Below are 16,227 nucleotides of genomic sequence, written 5' to 3' on the forward strand. Positions count from 1 at the left end.
CCAGGATTTTAGTGGATACGCGCGGCTCCGCGCGTATCTACTAAAATCCAGCGTACTTTTGCTTGAGTCTGATGCGCAAGCAAAAGTAGGCTGATCGCGCTTCTTTTAAAATCTACCCCTTTGCACATAGCCTCACTCATTGCTGTCAGACTGAATCCATGCTTGTAGTTCACATTCCTCTTCCCACGCTTAGCAGTATCTTTTAGTTCCTTACTTTAGCTGTAGTAGATCAAATCCATTTAGTAACGTAGCAGCCAATGACGGAAACAGTAGGTATGGACAGGCTGTCTTACAAAGGTGATCTGCTGCAGGGAGAAGTGAGAAAAAAAAAGCAAAATTAGATAAAATCAAAAGTGGTTGTAGAACAAATAAAATAGCATTACAAGTTTCCATGTCACATTGTTTTTTTACCTGTAGTCAGCAGGTATGAACAAGCTTTCTTTTTGTCAAAATAAAGAATTTCTTACAAAGCTGATCTGCTGCAGGGGGAAGAAATGCAAAAAAAAAAAAAAAATTAGATGAAATTAAAAGTGGTGTAGAACAAACACCAGCCCCACACACTGATTCCCCTCTCCCTACCCCCTCTGAGCACATCCCTGGCCGCTAAACACTCATTTCCCCCTCCCCACAAACACGCCTTCAATCTCCCCCACACTCATTCTCCCCTCCTGAAACCTGGTTGTAGCCAGCTGAGTGCTATACACCTTTCACCATTCAGGTCTGCAGCTGCACAGAAACTTCTTGGTCACCCACGACGCTTGTTACAATGCCATGCCGGGTCTGCCCACGTGCTCCTGTGAATGTTTGCAGCTCCGGTTGACTTACTGCTGCAATAGGTTAGGGTGCGCCTGCTATGGACAGGCCTCACTGGCAGCAGCCGCCAATCACTGCAACATCAGAGCACAAATCCTGCCCACCAAGCCCAAAAAACCACGATTGGCAGGAAAAAACGCCCAATTACAAGCAACCCACGAATCGAAAAAAAAACAACCAAAAACGCGAATGACTAGAAAAAAAGCCCAATCTCATGGGAAATAAGCGAGGTTGGCAACACTGGCGTATAAGGTGTAAGAAGGGTGTGTGGAGTTTGCTCTATTGGCTGCATTGGTAAGCGCCGGAAAGGTAGCATTTGCTGTATAGGGAAGAGCAGGAAATTGTAGCATGTTTTATTGGTTCTGTACAGTGGCATGATCTTCAAAGACTTTATTGGTGTACATTCATGTCAATCACAGGACACTCCCCTTTCCTGCTAAAAAGCGGATCCTTACATTAGTCTGGCCTGGGTTTAGTTTGGAGCTGGTGGGAGTAGGATGTGTCCAGAGGCTAGTGGCAGGTTAGGAGTTATTTTTGCAATTGCTGTGTTTTGAGCTAATTGTTCTTTCCCTTTCCCATTGTATTCTGTCTGAGATTGCAGTTTGGCAGAACATTGTTTTGTTATTGTCTTGCTGTGTTTTTGTCCTCTAGGCAAGAATGGAATGTGAGATTTTGAAAATGGGGTGTGTGAGGGTGAGGATATGCACGACAGGCAGATGAGTGGGAGATGGATGGATAGGAGGAGTGTAGCATCTGTCTCAGTCAGGGAGGGCAGGAGGAGAGGGTTGTGCAAGTGCTTGAGGGTGCAGCTGGGGGTGGGAGTGGAGGGAAAAGAAGGTGAGTAGAGGAGTTAGAGCAGGAGGAGTAGTGGACAGGGCAGTAGGGAGGCACTGCAGGCTGGTCCCTGTAATGTGGAGGAAAAAAGGTGGCAGAGGGAGGCGGGCTTTTCAGACGAAGAATAAAGATCTGCTTGCTAGGAAGGTGTGTGACAACTACCATGCACTCTTGGGACAGGAAACTTCCACCAGGGCAAAGAGAAGAATTTGGGAGAGCATAGCCAAAGATGTAAGCAGCCTGACGGTGGCAAACAGGTCAGTTGAACAATTAAAACATCGCTGGCGTGACAGAAATGGAGAATTTGGTAGGGGCCACGTTACAAAGCGACTTCATAAGAGGGGTCCATACAGGAGGGACTGACACTGATGCTGCAGATGTAGGCTGTGGGCATAATGTAGAGGTGGAGGAGCCTGCTATAGAGGAGACAAGAGCAGAGGCAGAAAGTTCTACCATTGCACCAGATGGGGGGTTGCAAGATGCATCTGTTATGCTGTTTAGTGAGCTCCTTGGGGAATTGCAAGGTGACAATGATAATGTTGAGCTGAATCTAACTTGGGTGGAGACATCACTTAACTCTGCAGGTGGCGGCCCCCCGCCGCTGAAGAGGCCTCTGCTGGCAATGAGATGCCAACTTTTGAAATGCCATGCACCTCCATAGATGCCTTTGCAGAGCACCTGGCAGCAGCAGACTCAGGGCAATACAACAACAGGATGGAGGGCTATCCAGTATGAGATTAAGCAGCTGCGCAAAGAAGTTAGAAGGATGCAAAGGCTGTGCTGCAATCAGGGAATTCAGCAAAGCTCACCAAGCGAAAGTTCAGTCAACCAAAATAACCCCTCTCGCAGAGGTAAAGGTGGGGGATGGGAGGTCAGGGTAGCCAGAAATAGAGAGTGCATTCCACAAAACAAAAGGCAGTGCCATAAAGAACGTCAACTTCCCTTCTTGTTCTGGCGGACCTCACGCCTGCATGCCTCATCTCTTTGCAGACTTCTCTCCCTCCCTACTTCTGCCTGGCCTGTCTTTGCTTGTCACTGCTGTATGTGGATATGAACCTTGAGCTAGGTGCACCTCTAGCTGGTGTGAATGCTTCTCTCACACAACTCTCATCTCCTTGCAGATGCCTCCATCCTCCTGAATCTTCATATACTTGGTCATCTCTCCTCTGTCGCTCGCCTCTTTTAAACACGCGAGTAGTGTCACTTTAAAATTCTAGCGATCTCACCATTTCTTGGTTTCCTAGAGCTGTAAGTGTATTGTGGAGAATGGTTTGGCTAATAATTATTTTCTCCGTAGATAAGCAGCATGAATTAGCCATGCTGTCTGGGACGTCCTTTGTCTCACTACGTGGCAGAGCTCTCAAAGATCACTAAAGTCTTTTAGTGGGGTATTCCTTCTTGTATCTTCCCACATTTCCCTGAGTCTCCTCAGTCTGTTTTTTTCCACGCAACTTTTAACAGAAAAAAGAAACAATAAAAACACCACAGAAAAAGTCAAACAATTTTACCATGCCTCGTCCGCCAGGCTTTAAGTTCCGTGCATGTGGTAAAGTCATGTCTGTCACAGATGGGCACAAACGCTGCTACATCTGTTTGGGTCCCGACCATGATCAAGCAAGTTGCAGGGACTCTGGATGCATGTCCCTACGGGCACAGTGGCAGAGAGCTGCCCGCATAGCTCAGCTGAGAACCATCAGGCTCTTATGCCCCCTCTGAAGCTTCTGCCAGATCTTCTCCTGGACCACTCCAAAGATCAAAGGCCCCCTCCCATTGTAGGGCCACTCCTGCAGACCCCACTGGTCCATCACATTCAGCGCCGAAACAGGCCCGATTGGGATCGATGCACAGCGTGGGAGAAGTGCCGCCGGCATCGCAGCCACACACTGCGAAGGCGATGCACTAAAGTGCCGACGCACAGACGCAGCTAAGAAACACTGATGCACCGAGCGTCAGCACTCCGACGCACAGAAGAAATTGCGTTGAAATCCGGTTCCATTGACGCATTGCGGACTCCACTGCGGCCCTCTTCAATGCAACCCGACGCAGTGCCTTTGACACAGATGCTACTGACGCAGCCTACTGCCAAATCTCCTAAAAAGCACTCTACTGGACATAAGACCAAGGAAACCCTCTCCCCTACTTATTGTGGATTCAGATGATGGTCCATCTCCCCCAGGAATCTCTAGAAGTTCCTCAGCCTCTTCAGAGGTTTTTTCAGGTCTCTCCATGGCCTCACATCACCATGGGGGATCCAGACTTCAGGATCCGCTCTACGAGAAAATCAGAAGCTCACCGATTGACATTGCTCTGCCCAGGAGGCCAGATAGTGATATTCTACTGGCAGCACTACCTCCAGCAGGCCTCCCATCGCAACAGAGACTGACCTCTACATCGGGCTTGGCCTCAATGATCTTGACATTTTCTGACATCAGTGGAACAACATCAACCACCATCTGACAAGCCCTCAGAGACTCCATTGTCACCTGGGAGCTCACCTCCACCAGGCCCTTCGCCCAGGGATCAACCCCAGAAGCCATCTCCTTCGATGGAAGACTCTCCCCACTTATCCTCGCCAGGTAATCCATCGGACCCAGCAGAAATTCTGTCGGAACCGGTATCCCCCTGGAAAAAGTGGGCCACCACCTAGACATGGAAATCAAGAAAATCCCAGATCCTAGGTGAGAAATGCTGGGAATTCTTAAAATCTTTGACAGCCCAGCTGAAGCTACGGCACTACCGTCAGACTCTGTGCTAGACTCTGTAATGAAGAAAGCGTGGGAGTCCTCCTCAACTTTGCCATTTTATTCTACGGTTCAGCTTCCCCATGCGTCTGGTGGTAGAATCGGCAATGCAGAGGGCAAAAAAAAAAAAAGAGGCTCCATTCAAACACCCTCCTGGGGAGAGACTGCAAATACCTAGACGATTTCGGGAAGAAGGCATTTCAGTCCGGTATGTTAAATGCCAAAATACAGACCCACCTGTTCTATGTAACAATAGTTGTTCGAATGCCTCCAATCCCTGAAACCCCTATTACAGGAGGGGTCTCCAGATGCCTGCTTCCCTCAAGAATTCCACGATATGGAAGAGGGCCTTTGGCTCCTCCTTCATTCAGTCTATGAAGGTTTTAAGACATCGGCAAAGACTACCGCTAACGCCATAACGGCGACACATCTTGCGTGGCTAAGGGCAAGAGCTATCAGAGATGATGTGCACGGCAAACTGGCAAATCTCCCCTGCCAAAAACCTGGACAATCTTTTTGGTGACAGGCTCACAGAGACAGTGGCGAAACTTAAAGATCAGAAAGTGGCAGTCTTGTCCTTAACCTCCCCGTCCAAAGGACCATCGTCTCGACGTCATTTCGCTTTGTACCGGAAGTCTAGTTACCCTCGACGCACATATAGTCCATACTCATCCTATTGGTCTCCCCTCCTACCAACACAGCCGCCAGCAGCCCTTTCAGCAACATGGGCCACACCAATGCCCTCGCCAACCGGCGGATCCCCATACCCCTAAAAACCAGCAGGGTCTCTAGGACTGTTGTCTCGTCACCACCTACTGGCACTGTAGGGGGCAGGCTGTCCCATTTTCTCCCAGCCTGGAACAGCATAACATCTGACCTTTGGGTCCTAAACATAATAAAGGAGGGTTATTCTCAATTTTCTATCACACCCAACCCTGCTGCACCTAGTTCCCCAAAAACATCACACTGCACATCGGGAACCTCTCCTTCAGATCAACCAACCATCTACTCCCAACAGTGCATAAGAGAGTTGACTCCCTTGCAACTTCAACAGGGATTCTATTCACAATATTTCCACATTACTAAGAAGTCCAGGGGGCATCGGCCAATCATGGACCTGCGCTCTCTCAAATACCTACAGATGGAAAAATTCAGAATTACTTCCCTCAAATCCATCCTTCGTTCAACACAGAGATTGAATGTGCTCCTAGATTTGAAGGATGCATATGCTCATATACCAATGCATCCCAAATCCTGGCGATACCTCTGTTTCACAGCGAACGAGAAACACTTCCAGTATACAGTACTTCCGTTCAGCCTCTCCTCCACCCCTAGTCTTCACAAAATGTCTAGCAGTAGCACACCTCCATCAACAGGAGTTCAGGTATTTCCTTACCTGGACGACTGGCAATTGGTAGCCTCCAACCAGTCTACCCTGCTAGACAATCTATTCCATACAATATCTTGCTTATACAATCTAGGCCTTCTGATAAACTACGAGAGGTCAAATCTGCAACCTACTCAAACCTTGCAATTCATCGGAACTCATATCGACACCATTCAGGACAAAGCCTTCCTGTCACAGGCTTCAGCCCTTGCTCTGACCACACTGGCTGTCCCGCATACACAACTACATATCCGTCATTTGCAATGGGCCTGAAGACTCAATGGACCCAGTTCCTCAGCCCCCTCTGCACTCCTTTAGCTCTAACAACCAGCCAGCATGTTCTATGTTCTTATGACCTACAGTGGCTAACACCACTGGCACTGACGATGGGCTCGCCTCTATGTTTCCTTAGACATCAGGCAGTGCTCACCACAGATGCCTCCCCCATGGGTTGGGGAGCCCATCTCACCAGCCTACAGCCTCAAGGGCTATGGTCCCAAAGGGAAAAGGCCCAACACAAACCTCCTGGAGCTTCGGGCCATCTGCAATGCCCTTCAAACGGACCCTCAGAGGCCAGATTGTCATGATCCACATGGACAACCAGGCTGCAATGTTTTACATAAACAAGGAAAGAGGGTCAGGTTCCTGGAGCCTTTGCAGAGATTCTGTAATGGGCACACAACAGGGGAATCTCCCTTCAAGCCACACTTACCTGGAATCAAAAACTCCAGAGCAGACAAACTAAGCAGGATATTTCACCCCCACAAATGGGAACTACATCAGGATGTAGCAAAGCAAATTTTCTCCACGGGGGGGGGGGGGGGGGGGGGGGGGGTCTTCCCCGGATCGACCTCTTCGCAAAAGAACGCAACAAGAAGGTCAAACTGTTTGACTCAGTGTAACCCAGTCCCCATTGGCTGGCACAGGACGTGTTCCTCAGATTGGTTGCAAGGTCTGCTTTATGCGTTCCCTCTGATACCACTCATCGCTCACACAGTCCAAAGATGTATTGAAGACAATGTGGATTTGATTCTCTTTGCCCTAGAATGGCCACGACAACCATGGTACAGCTACCTAGTTCAACTATCAACACACAAACTGATCCCCCTGGGCAACAGCTCTCAATTGCTTACCCAAGAAGGAGGATCGCTGCTTCACCCACTTCATCGCTGAATCTCCCTGTGAGGAGGTTGAAAGGCTCTGTATTCCAAAGCCTAAACATTTCTCCTCAACTTCAAGATATTCTGGTCTCCTCCAGAAAACCATCAAAAGAAGAAAAAAAAGAATCCCCTCATCGCGGTAAGCCCACTCACTGAAGCCGTGACCGCTTTGACAGAGCCCTTTAAAGGGCCCGACGGCCTTGAGGCAGCCATCTCCCCTCCAACCTTCCTCCCCTTGCGGTCGGCGCTGACCCATCGGGGTCAGGGGAGGCGCGGGAGTCGGCGACCGCACAGAGGCATCCGGCCCACATCTCGGGCCTGCCCCGGCCTCAAACGGCATAGGAGACCTAGGAAAAAAAAAAGAAATCCCCTCATTGTGGTAAGCCCGCCCACCCACTGATGCCGTGACCACATCGACAGAGCCCTTTAAAGGGCCAGACGGCCCCAGGCGTCATGTGCCTGGCGTCGCACGCCAAAGGAGCCAGCCCCTTTGTGCGATCCAATGCCAGAACCTTTTGCCAGAGCCTTCACAGAATCTCCTCTAACTCTTCAATGTGCTTATCCCTACAGACCTCCATTCAACTTCATTTCAAAGTTCCATACTCTCCACAAGCACACAGTTTTTCAAACTTAAATGTAGCACAGATATAAGAAAAAGCAATCCTGTCCTATAATATCCTCCAGCTCCTGCATCTCAGCTTCCCACATTCAAATCGCTGCAATTGCGCACTTCAAGTATTAAGATGCTAACTCACCTGATCCCCGTCTTATATCATCGCCACTGTGCTTGCATAAAACCCTTTTCAAGAATTTCCAACACGGACATCCAGATCTCTCATTCCCATCATGACCTCTCCCCTGACCCAGCTTCTGGGGCTCACCTTATTGTCTTTAACCCTCAGTCATTGACAAAGAAAACACACATCCTTAACGACTATCTCCTGGACTCTAAGCCAGACATCTGTGCCATCACAGAAACCTGGCTAAAAAATTCAGACATAGCAAATTATGACATCTTTTCAATCCCCAGACAGAAAAAACGAGGAGGCGGCCTTCTTTTAGCCACCAAGAAAGAGCTCAGACTCACCTCGCATTCAATCAAGTCTGCCTCCAAACTTGAATTGGGTCTATTTAAATCGAAACAGCTTCGAATTCTGCTAGTATATGCACCACCAGGAGCACTAGACACAGATGCCTCCCCCCTCATAGAAGTTATAGCGAAACATCAACACAGATCTTCCAGCCGTGATCCTGGGGGACTTCAACCTCCACATTGATGCCACTCCTCGCTCCTCCAACTGTGAAGCCCTCCTCACCTCTCTCAGGGCCATGGGCCTTAACCAAATCGTCGACAAACCCACCCACAAAGCAGGACATACACTTGACCTTATTTTCATTAACGCCAACCTCTCTCTCTTTACTGCACACCAGTCCCCTGGTCAGACCACTCACCGATATCCACTACCCTCAACACCAAAGAACGTCCAAACACCCCACGGCACCATTCCACCATACACTTCAGGAAACCATGTGCTTCCAACTTGCTCAGCGATCATCTTTCCAAGGAACTTACAAACCTATACGTATCCAACCCCAACTCAGCCCTGCTATCCTGGCACAATATCACAGAAGCAGCAGCAAATAAGTTATGCCCCTCAGTTGTTAAAATAATTAACCCAGAGCAAAAATAATTAACGCAGCGCAAAAAGGTTTTCCCCTGAACTTAAACTGATGAAGCAAGACCTCAGACACAAAGAAAACAAATGGCGCAAAGCCCCCAGCACTTCAACACTATCAGCGTACAAAGGAACCTTCCACCTATACAGGACTTCCCTTCTACGGACAAAAAGATTTCTATGCCAATAGAATCCACGATCTTCAATTTGATGCTAAAGCACTATTCTCCTACATCTCCCAAATCACAAAAACACCCCCCCCCCCCCCGTCTATCCCAGACGAACAGGCACAAACCAAGGCTAGCGAGCTTGCACTTTTCTTTCAGAAGAAGATATCGAACACCCTGGCACTCCTTCCCTCCATCATAACCTCCACTATCGCCAATATCACCAATCTCTCTGGAGCCAATTTCCACACTTTCAACTAACATCAGCCAGTGAGATTGAGTCCTTACTTAAGAAACAGAAACCATCCAGCCACCCGGCAGACAATATTCCAACAAAACTACTGCTACTTATCCCAGACACCATCTCCAGACCCTTGGCTAAAGCAAGTGTTGCTTACCTGTAACAGATGTTCTCACAGGACAGCAGGAGGTTAGTCCTCACATATAGGTGTCATCATCAGGATGGAGCCCAATCACGGGAAAACTTCTGTCAGTTTCCAGAACTTTGACTGGCCCCTACTGGGCATGCCCAGCATGGCACTAACCCTGCAGCCAGCAGGGGTCCTCCTTCAGTCTTATTTTATAGCTACAGGCAGTGCCGAAAAAATAAAACAATAAAGCATTACGAACCCAACACCGCGGGGCGGCGGGCGGGTTTCGTGAGGACTAACATCCTGCTGTCCTGTGAGAACACCTGTTACAGGTAAGCAACACTTGCTTTCTCACAGGACAAGCAGGATGGTAGTCCTCACATATGGGTGAGTACTGAGCTGAGGATGTCCGAACATGCACCAAATGTACCCAATGGCGTGCAACAGGAACAACAACTGGGGTGGAATTTGGTAGAAGGCATCCACACCCCACCGGGCAGGCGGAAGGGTGTTGGTATGTCACGTTGGAAACAGGTTACACAGGACAGATTGGCCGAAGATGGAATCTTGTCTTCCGGCTTTGTCCAAGCAATAGTGGGCTGCGAAAGTGTGGAGTGAGCTCCAGGTGGCAGCCCTGCAAATGTCAGGAAGTGGCACCAATCGTAGGTGTGCTACTGAAGTTGCCATGGCCCTTATCGAGTGTGCTTTAACACGGTCTTGGAAAGGAATGCCTGCTTGCTGATAGCAAAAAGATATGCAGTCTGCCAACCAGGAGGAAAGAGACTGTTTACCCACAGGCTGCCCTAATTTGTTGGGATGGAAGGAGACGAATAACTGAGTGCTCTTCCTGTTGGCAACTGTACGGTCTAGGTAGAATGCTAGAGCCCGTTTAGTCTAGGGTATGCAGAGCCTGTTCCCCTGGATTGGAGTGGGGCCTGGGAAAGAAAATAGGTAGTATGATGGATTGATTAATGTGAAACTCCGAAACTACCTTAGGCAAGAACTTAGGGTGAACTCACTAACTCTGCGAGCAGAAGTGATGGCTAAAAGGAAAATCACCTTCCATGTGAGATATTTTAGGTCACAGGAGTGAAGAGGCTCAAATGGAGGTTTCATGCGCCGACCAAGAACCAAATTAAGGTCCCAAGAAGGGGCCGGAGGACGTAAGGGTGGCTTGATATGGAGCAAGCCTTTAAGAAAACATGTTACGAGGGGTTGCACCGATATAGGGGCATCCCTGACACCTTTATGGAAAGCGACTACCGCACTGACATGCATTCTGATTGAGGAAGTCTTTAGACCGGATTCCGATAAATGCCAGAGATAGTCCAAAAATCTCGGGATTGGACAGGAAAAGGGATCAAGGGACTGTGAAAACACCATGATGTATACCTTTTCCATTTATAGGAATAAGACTTTCTTGTGGAAGGCTTCCGTGAAGCAATGAGGACTCGAGAAACCGAATCTGAAAGGTTAAGTGGTTGAAGGATCAACCTTTCAACATCCATGCCGTCACGGACAAGGTCTGAAGATTGGGATGGCATAGACATCCGTCGTTCTGAGTGATCAGAAGCGGGTCCTTTCCCAAGGGAATGTGCCTGCGGATGGAGAGATCCTGGAGTATTGGAAACCACACTTGGCGTGGCCAGTGAAGTGCTATCAGGATCATGGTTCCTTTGTCCTGACGGAGCTTCACGAGAGTCTTCGAGAGAAGAGGAAGTGGAGGGAATGCATAAAGCAGCCCGGCTGCCCACGAGAGGGAGAATGCATCTTTGGGCTGCGAGCGCTCACTCCGAATGAGGGAGCAGTAATTGTCTACTTTGTGGTTCTGAGGGGACACAAAGAGGTCTATTTGGGGATAACCCCAGTGTTGGAAGAGAGAGGTCGCTACCGAGGGATTGAGTGACCACTCGTACGGTTGGAAGACACGACTCAAGTTTGTCCGCCAAAACATTGTCCACTCCCGGCAAGTAGGTTGCCCTGAGGTACATCGAGTGGGAGAGAGCTTCCGCCCAAATCTGAGCGGCCTCCTGACACAGCAGGAAGGAGCCTGTGCCTCCCTGTTTGTTTATGTACCACATGGCCACCTGGTTGTCCGTCTGAATCAGGATGACGTGATTTGATAGGTAGTCCTGAAAAGCTCTGAGAGCATATCGCATTGCTCGAAGCTCCAGGAAATTTATCTGGTGTTTGGATTCCTCTTGAGACCAAGATCCTTGTGTCTGTAGATCGTTTAATATCCAGCAGAGGTTGGAAGCGTCTGTGGTGAGAATGAGTTGAGGATCTGGTAGATGAAAAGGTAGTCCCTGGAGGAGATTTTTCTGATCTTTCCACCAGGCAAGAGACAGTGTGTCGGTGATGTGGACAATGGTTGAGAGAGGCTGAGTCGCTTGAGTCCATTGTGACCGTAAAGTCCAATACATGACTCTCATGGCCAGACGGGCCATTGGAGTGAGATGGACTGAGGACGCCATGTGTCCAAGAAGGACAAGGAATTGCCGAGCAGTCGCTGTGTACTGAGACTGCAACTGGTGAGCGAGACACATGAGGGTTTGAACTCATTGTTGAGGTAGGAAGGCTTTTGCCTGTAAAGTGTCCAAGTCTGCCCCAATGAAAGACAAGGTTTGAGATGGGACTAAATAGGATTTCTCGTAATTGACTAGAAATCCTAGAGAAATTAGTGTGTAGGGACAAATTCAGGGACGATCGAGCTGCTTGCTGGTTTGGGGCCCTGATTAACCAGTCGTCTAAATAGGGGTAGACGTGAACATCTTCTTTCCGGAGGAAGGCTGCGACAACTACGAGACATTTGGTAAAGACTCATGGAGCTGACACTAGGCCGAATGGAAGCACCCGGTATTGATAGTGCTTTGGGCCTACTAAAAACTGGAGGTACTTGCGATGAGCTGGAGCTATCGCAATGTGGGTGTATGCGTCCTGGAGGTCTAGAGAGCAGAGCCAGTCTCCTCTTTGTAGAAGAGGTAGAAGTGTGCCCAAGGTTACCATTTTGAACTTTTCCCGCTGGAGGTACTTGAGGGCACATAGGTCCAGAATTGGATGAAGGCCCCCGGATTTTTTGGAAATCAAAAAGTACCAGGAATAGAACCCTAGGCCTTGCTGCAAAAGAGGAACGGGTTCTATTGCTCTTAACTGGAGAAGAAGGAAGACCTCCTGCTCCAGAAGGACAGAGTGGTCGGATACTCCACACACTTGTAGTGGCGGGGAGTCCAATGGGACAGCAGGAAAATTCAGATGGTAACCCTGAGCAATGATTGCCAGCACCCATTGGTCGGTTGTGATGGTTTGCCACATTCCATGAAAGTGGCATAGTCGACCTCCTACTGGTATGCCTGGCAGAGGGATCAGGCTGCTGCTCTCGAAGTGAAAGTCAAAAGTCTGAAGCAGGCCCCGGTTGGGGAGCTGCTTGTGATTTTTGCTTGCGAGGCTGGGATTTATGATAGGTCCTCATCACTCGGGTCCTTGTCAGTGGAGGATAGTACTTCCTTGGCCGGAAGAAAGACTTCTTAGGGTCCTTCTTGGAGGGCTGTCTAGACGGGAAGTCAGAAGGTATCGATGAGAGCTGTTTGAGGGTCTCATGATGATCCTTTAACTCAGCCACTATTTGCTGAATCTGTTCACCGAACAGATTGTCACCAATACAGGGCAGGTCGGAGAGCCTGTCTTGTACTTCTGGGCGAAGGTCTGAAGACTTGAGCCAGGCCCAAAGCCGTGCTGAAATGGCAGTCGCAGACACTCTAGTGGAGGTGTCGAAGATATCGTAAGCTGATATTATTTCATGTTTTCCTGCTTCAAAGCCCTTGTTGACAAGGGTTTGAAGATGTTCTTGGAATTGGTCAGGCAGGGTTTCAGAGAAGTCCAGTATCTGTTTGAAAATGACCCTATTGTATTGGGTCATATACAGCTGGTAAGCAATTCTAGAGATGAGCATGGCCCCTTGGAACACTCGACCAATATTGTCTAGGAACTTGTGTTCCTTGACAGGAGGGATAGAGGAGTGTGGCTTTGTTCTTTTTGCCTTCTTCTGAGCTGACTACCACAACTGAGTGGTGGTCAAGTTGAGACTTTTGAAAACCTGGGGCTGACTGTACTAGATAAGTAGTATCAGCCTTCCTGTGTTCTGGAGCTACGGATCCAGGATTTTCCCAATTCTTTTTAAGGAGATCAAGAAGAACTTGATGAATGGGAATAGAGGTGATCACTTTAGGGGCATCCAGGAATTGGAGAAGCTCCATCATCTGGTGCCTATCATCTTGTTCCGTCTGAAGTTGAAAAGGGACCATCTCAGACATTTCCTTCACAAAATTAATGAAAGAGGTCCTCTGGAGGAGAACGCTTTCTACTTTCAGTAGGAGAAGGAGGTGAAGGTAAATCAACGGTGTCTGTGGAGGTATCACCCCAAGAGTCACATTTTATTTATTCAGCTTTATATACCGACTTTCAATTTAATATCAAGGCGGTTAACAATCATAGAATTTGCAGTAGCAAGATTAAAAAAAACCACACACTTCTCACTATAGATTTTACATTGTTTTCAGCTAAAAATAATAAACTAAAAATACATATTACTTCCACATTGAAGTTTAAAACATTTAAAATAAAAGTATCAGAAGGCTGACCTGTAGGACGAGAGGGTGGTTGGATACCCAAAGGGCCCGGCTGAGACTCCGAGAAAATCGAAGGAATCGCCAAGGGCACTGCGGACACCTTGGGGGGGGGGCATCTGTGTCGGCATCGATGGCGCCGATGTGCGTATCGCCCCCGATGAGTGAATCGGTGGCGAGGGACAGCATGGCATCGATGGCTGAGGCACTACCCCCGAAGGAGGAATGCGGAATGGTGTTTCTCCTCCCGATGAAGCAGTCATCGGGGAGGGCACCGGAGCCATCGGAGACCCGGGAAGCACCGGTGGAAGGGCAGTCATGAGCGCCTCCATCCGGGAAAGCAGCGGTGACAACGCTGCTGGAATCGGATCGGTAACCGGTTCCACTCTCGGTGCTGGTGTCGGAGGGACCTGGAGTTGTTGCATCGCTTTGTTGATGGCCTCCTGGACCAGTTCTTCCCGGAGACCTGGGGCAATCAGCTCCGGCTCCATGACGGAAGAAGGAGGCTGAGGCACAGTCGGAGGGACCACCTTTACAGGCGGAATCGCGACTCCCAAACCCCACTCGGGTGAGGGTGGCCTCGATGTCCCAGTCGTAGGAGTGGTCTGTGCCGCTCCTGGATGGGGCTTCTTCAACGGTGGTTCGGACGGTGGCGAGGTCTATGATTTCGCTCCCTCTACGGTCCAAGACCTACGATGCTGATTGCGATGCTTCTCCCTACGATCTCCTCAATCTTGAGGGGGAGGTACGGGAGTCTACGGCCGTGAAGACGTCGATGGCGGGCTGTCACCGGACGGTTGTCGATGGACCGACTTAGACGGTGCCGGTTCAGAGGACGTCGATGCGATGGACGGCGTCGGGGTGTGAGCACAGAAGAGGAGTCCCATCTTCTCCATTCTGGCTTTGCGACCCTTAGGTGTCATGAGGGCACACTTGGTGCAAGTTAGGACATCATGCTCACAGCCTAGACACAAAACACAGACTCCATGAGGGTCTGTGATAGACATTGTGCAAGTACAGTCCGGGCACCGACGAAACCCCGATGCCATGGCAAAAATCGAGCCGTGGTATGGTCAACGGCTAGTAGGCCGCGAGGGCCAAACTCGACTGTAACAGACGAAAAACGGTGAAAAAAAAAAACTTACCGGAGTACCGCGGTCGAAGAAAGCTAGAGGGGGGACCCCTGTGGGGCGAAGTATTTTTAATTAATTCCGTTTGAACTGATTCCTGACAGGCATCAGTTCAGAGCTCCTAAACCGCGAGGCTACTGCTGCGCGGAAAAGAGACGACTGAAGGGGGACCCCTGCTGGCTGCAGGGTTAGTGCCATGCTGGGCATGCCCAGTAGGGGCCAGTCAAAGTTCTGGAAACTTTGACAGAAGTTTTCCGTGATTGGGCTCCATCCTGATGTCACCCATATGTGAGGACTACCATCCTGCTTGTCCTGTGAGAACATCATAAACTGCTCTCTAGCTCAAGGAATCTACCCAGACAGATTAAAAACCACTTATCTCAAACCCCTCCTCAAGAAACCTAATTTAGATCCTAGTGAACTATCCAACTTCCGCCCTATCTCCAACCTCCGGTTTTTGGCCAAACACTGAGAAACTGTCCAATACCCAGCTCTCAGAATACCTGGAAGAACACAAAATCCTATACCCTTCTCAATATGGCTTTCGCAAATCTTGCAACACGGAAACCCTCCTCAAATCACTAACAGACCATATCATCATGGGCCTTGACAAAGGTCACTCATTCTTACTTGTCCTGCTAGACATCTTGGCGGCATTTGACACAGTCAACCACACCAACCTTCTTAATCGCCTCTCAGACATTGGCCTTTTAGGATCAGTTCACAGATGGTTCAACTCCTTCCTCAGCAACAGAAGCTTCAAAGTCAAAGTTAACAATAAAGAATCACCCATCATAAAATCTTCACTAGGTGTACCTCAAGGTTCATCCTTATCACCCACCCTGTTCAATATTTACCTCCTCCCCCTTTGCCAGCTGCTAACAGATCTAAACCTAATACACTACCTCTATGTGGATGATGTGCAGATTCTGATTCCTATAACTGAATACTTCTCAAAAACTCTCACTTTCTGGAACAACTGCCTCCAATCCATCACCCACCTTCTCAACAGTTTGAATCTGGTCCTTAATGCCACCAAGACCGAACTCCTCATCTCCTCCATCCACAACTTCCCCCCCCCTCAGACCCACCACAACACCCAGGTCACTCATGTAAGAGACCTTGGAGTGACCCTTGACAACCGCTTAAACCTAAAGAAAGCGATCAACAACACGACCAAAGATTGTTTCTATAAACTTCAAGTTTTAAAAAGGCTCAAACCCCTCCTTTATTTCCACGACTTCAGGACAGTCCTACAAACCATGCTCTTTGCCAAAATAGACTATTTAACGCTCTCCTCCTTGGACTCCCCTTCTCTACCACCAA

General features: G+C 49.0%; 1 long non-coding RNA gene across 1 annotated transcript in view; it reads right to left on the minus strand.

Annotated features, from left to right (window-relative positions):
* Positions 1-228: 228 nt before the first annotated feature.
* LOC115075780 overlaps positions 229-16,227 on the minus strand; it is a 29,520-nt gene continuing 13,521 nt past the window's right edge. The window contains exons 2-3 of the long non-coding RNA XR_003852601.1: positions 412-479; positions 229-305 (exon numbers count right to left, since the gene is read on the minus strand). This is a non-coding gene — a long non-coding RNA (uncharacterized LOC115075780). The remainder of the gene's footprint in view (positions 306-411; positions 480-16,227) is intronic.

The sequence above is a fragment of the Rhinatrema bivittatum genome, chromosome 14 (genome assembly GCF_901001135.1).
Source record: "Rhinatrema bivittatum chromosome 14, aRhiBiv1.1, whole genome shotgun sequence".
Taxonomy (NCBI): domain Eukaryota; kingdom Metazoa; phylum Chordata; class Amphibia; order Gymnophiona; family Rhinatrematidae; genus Rhinatrema; species Rhinatrema bivittatum.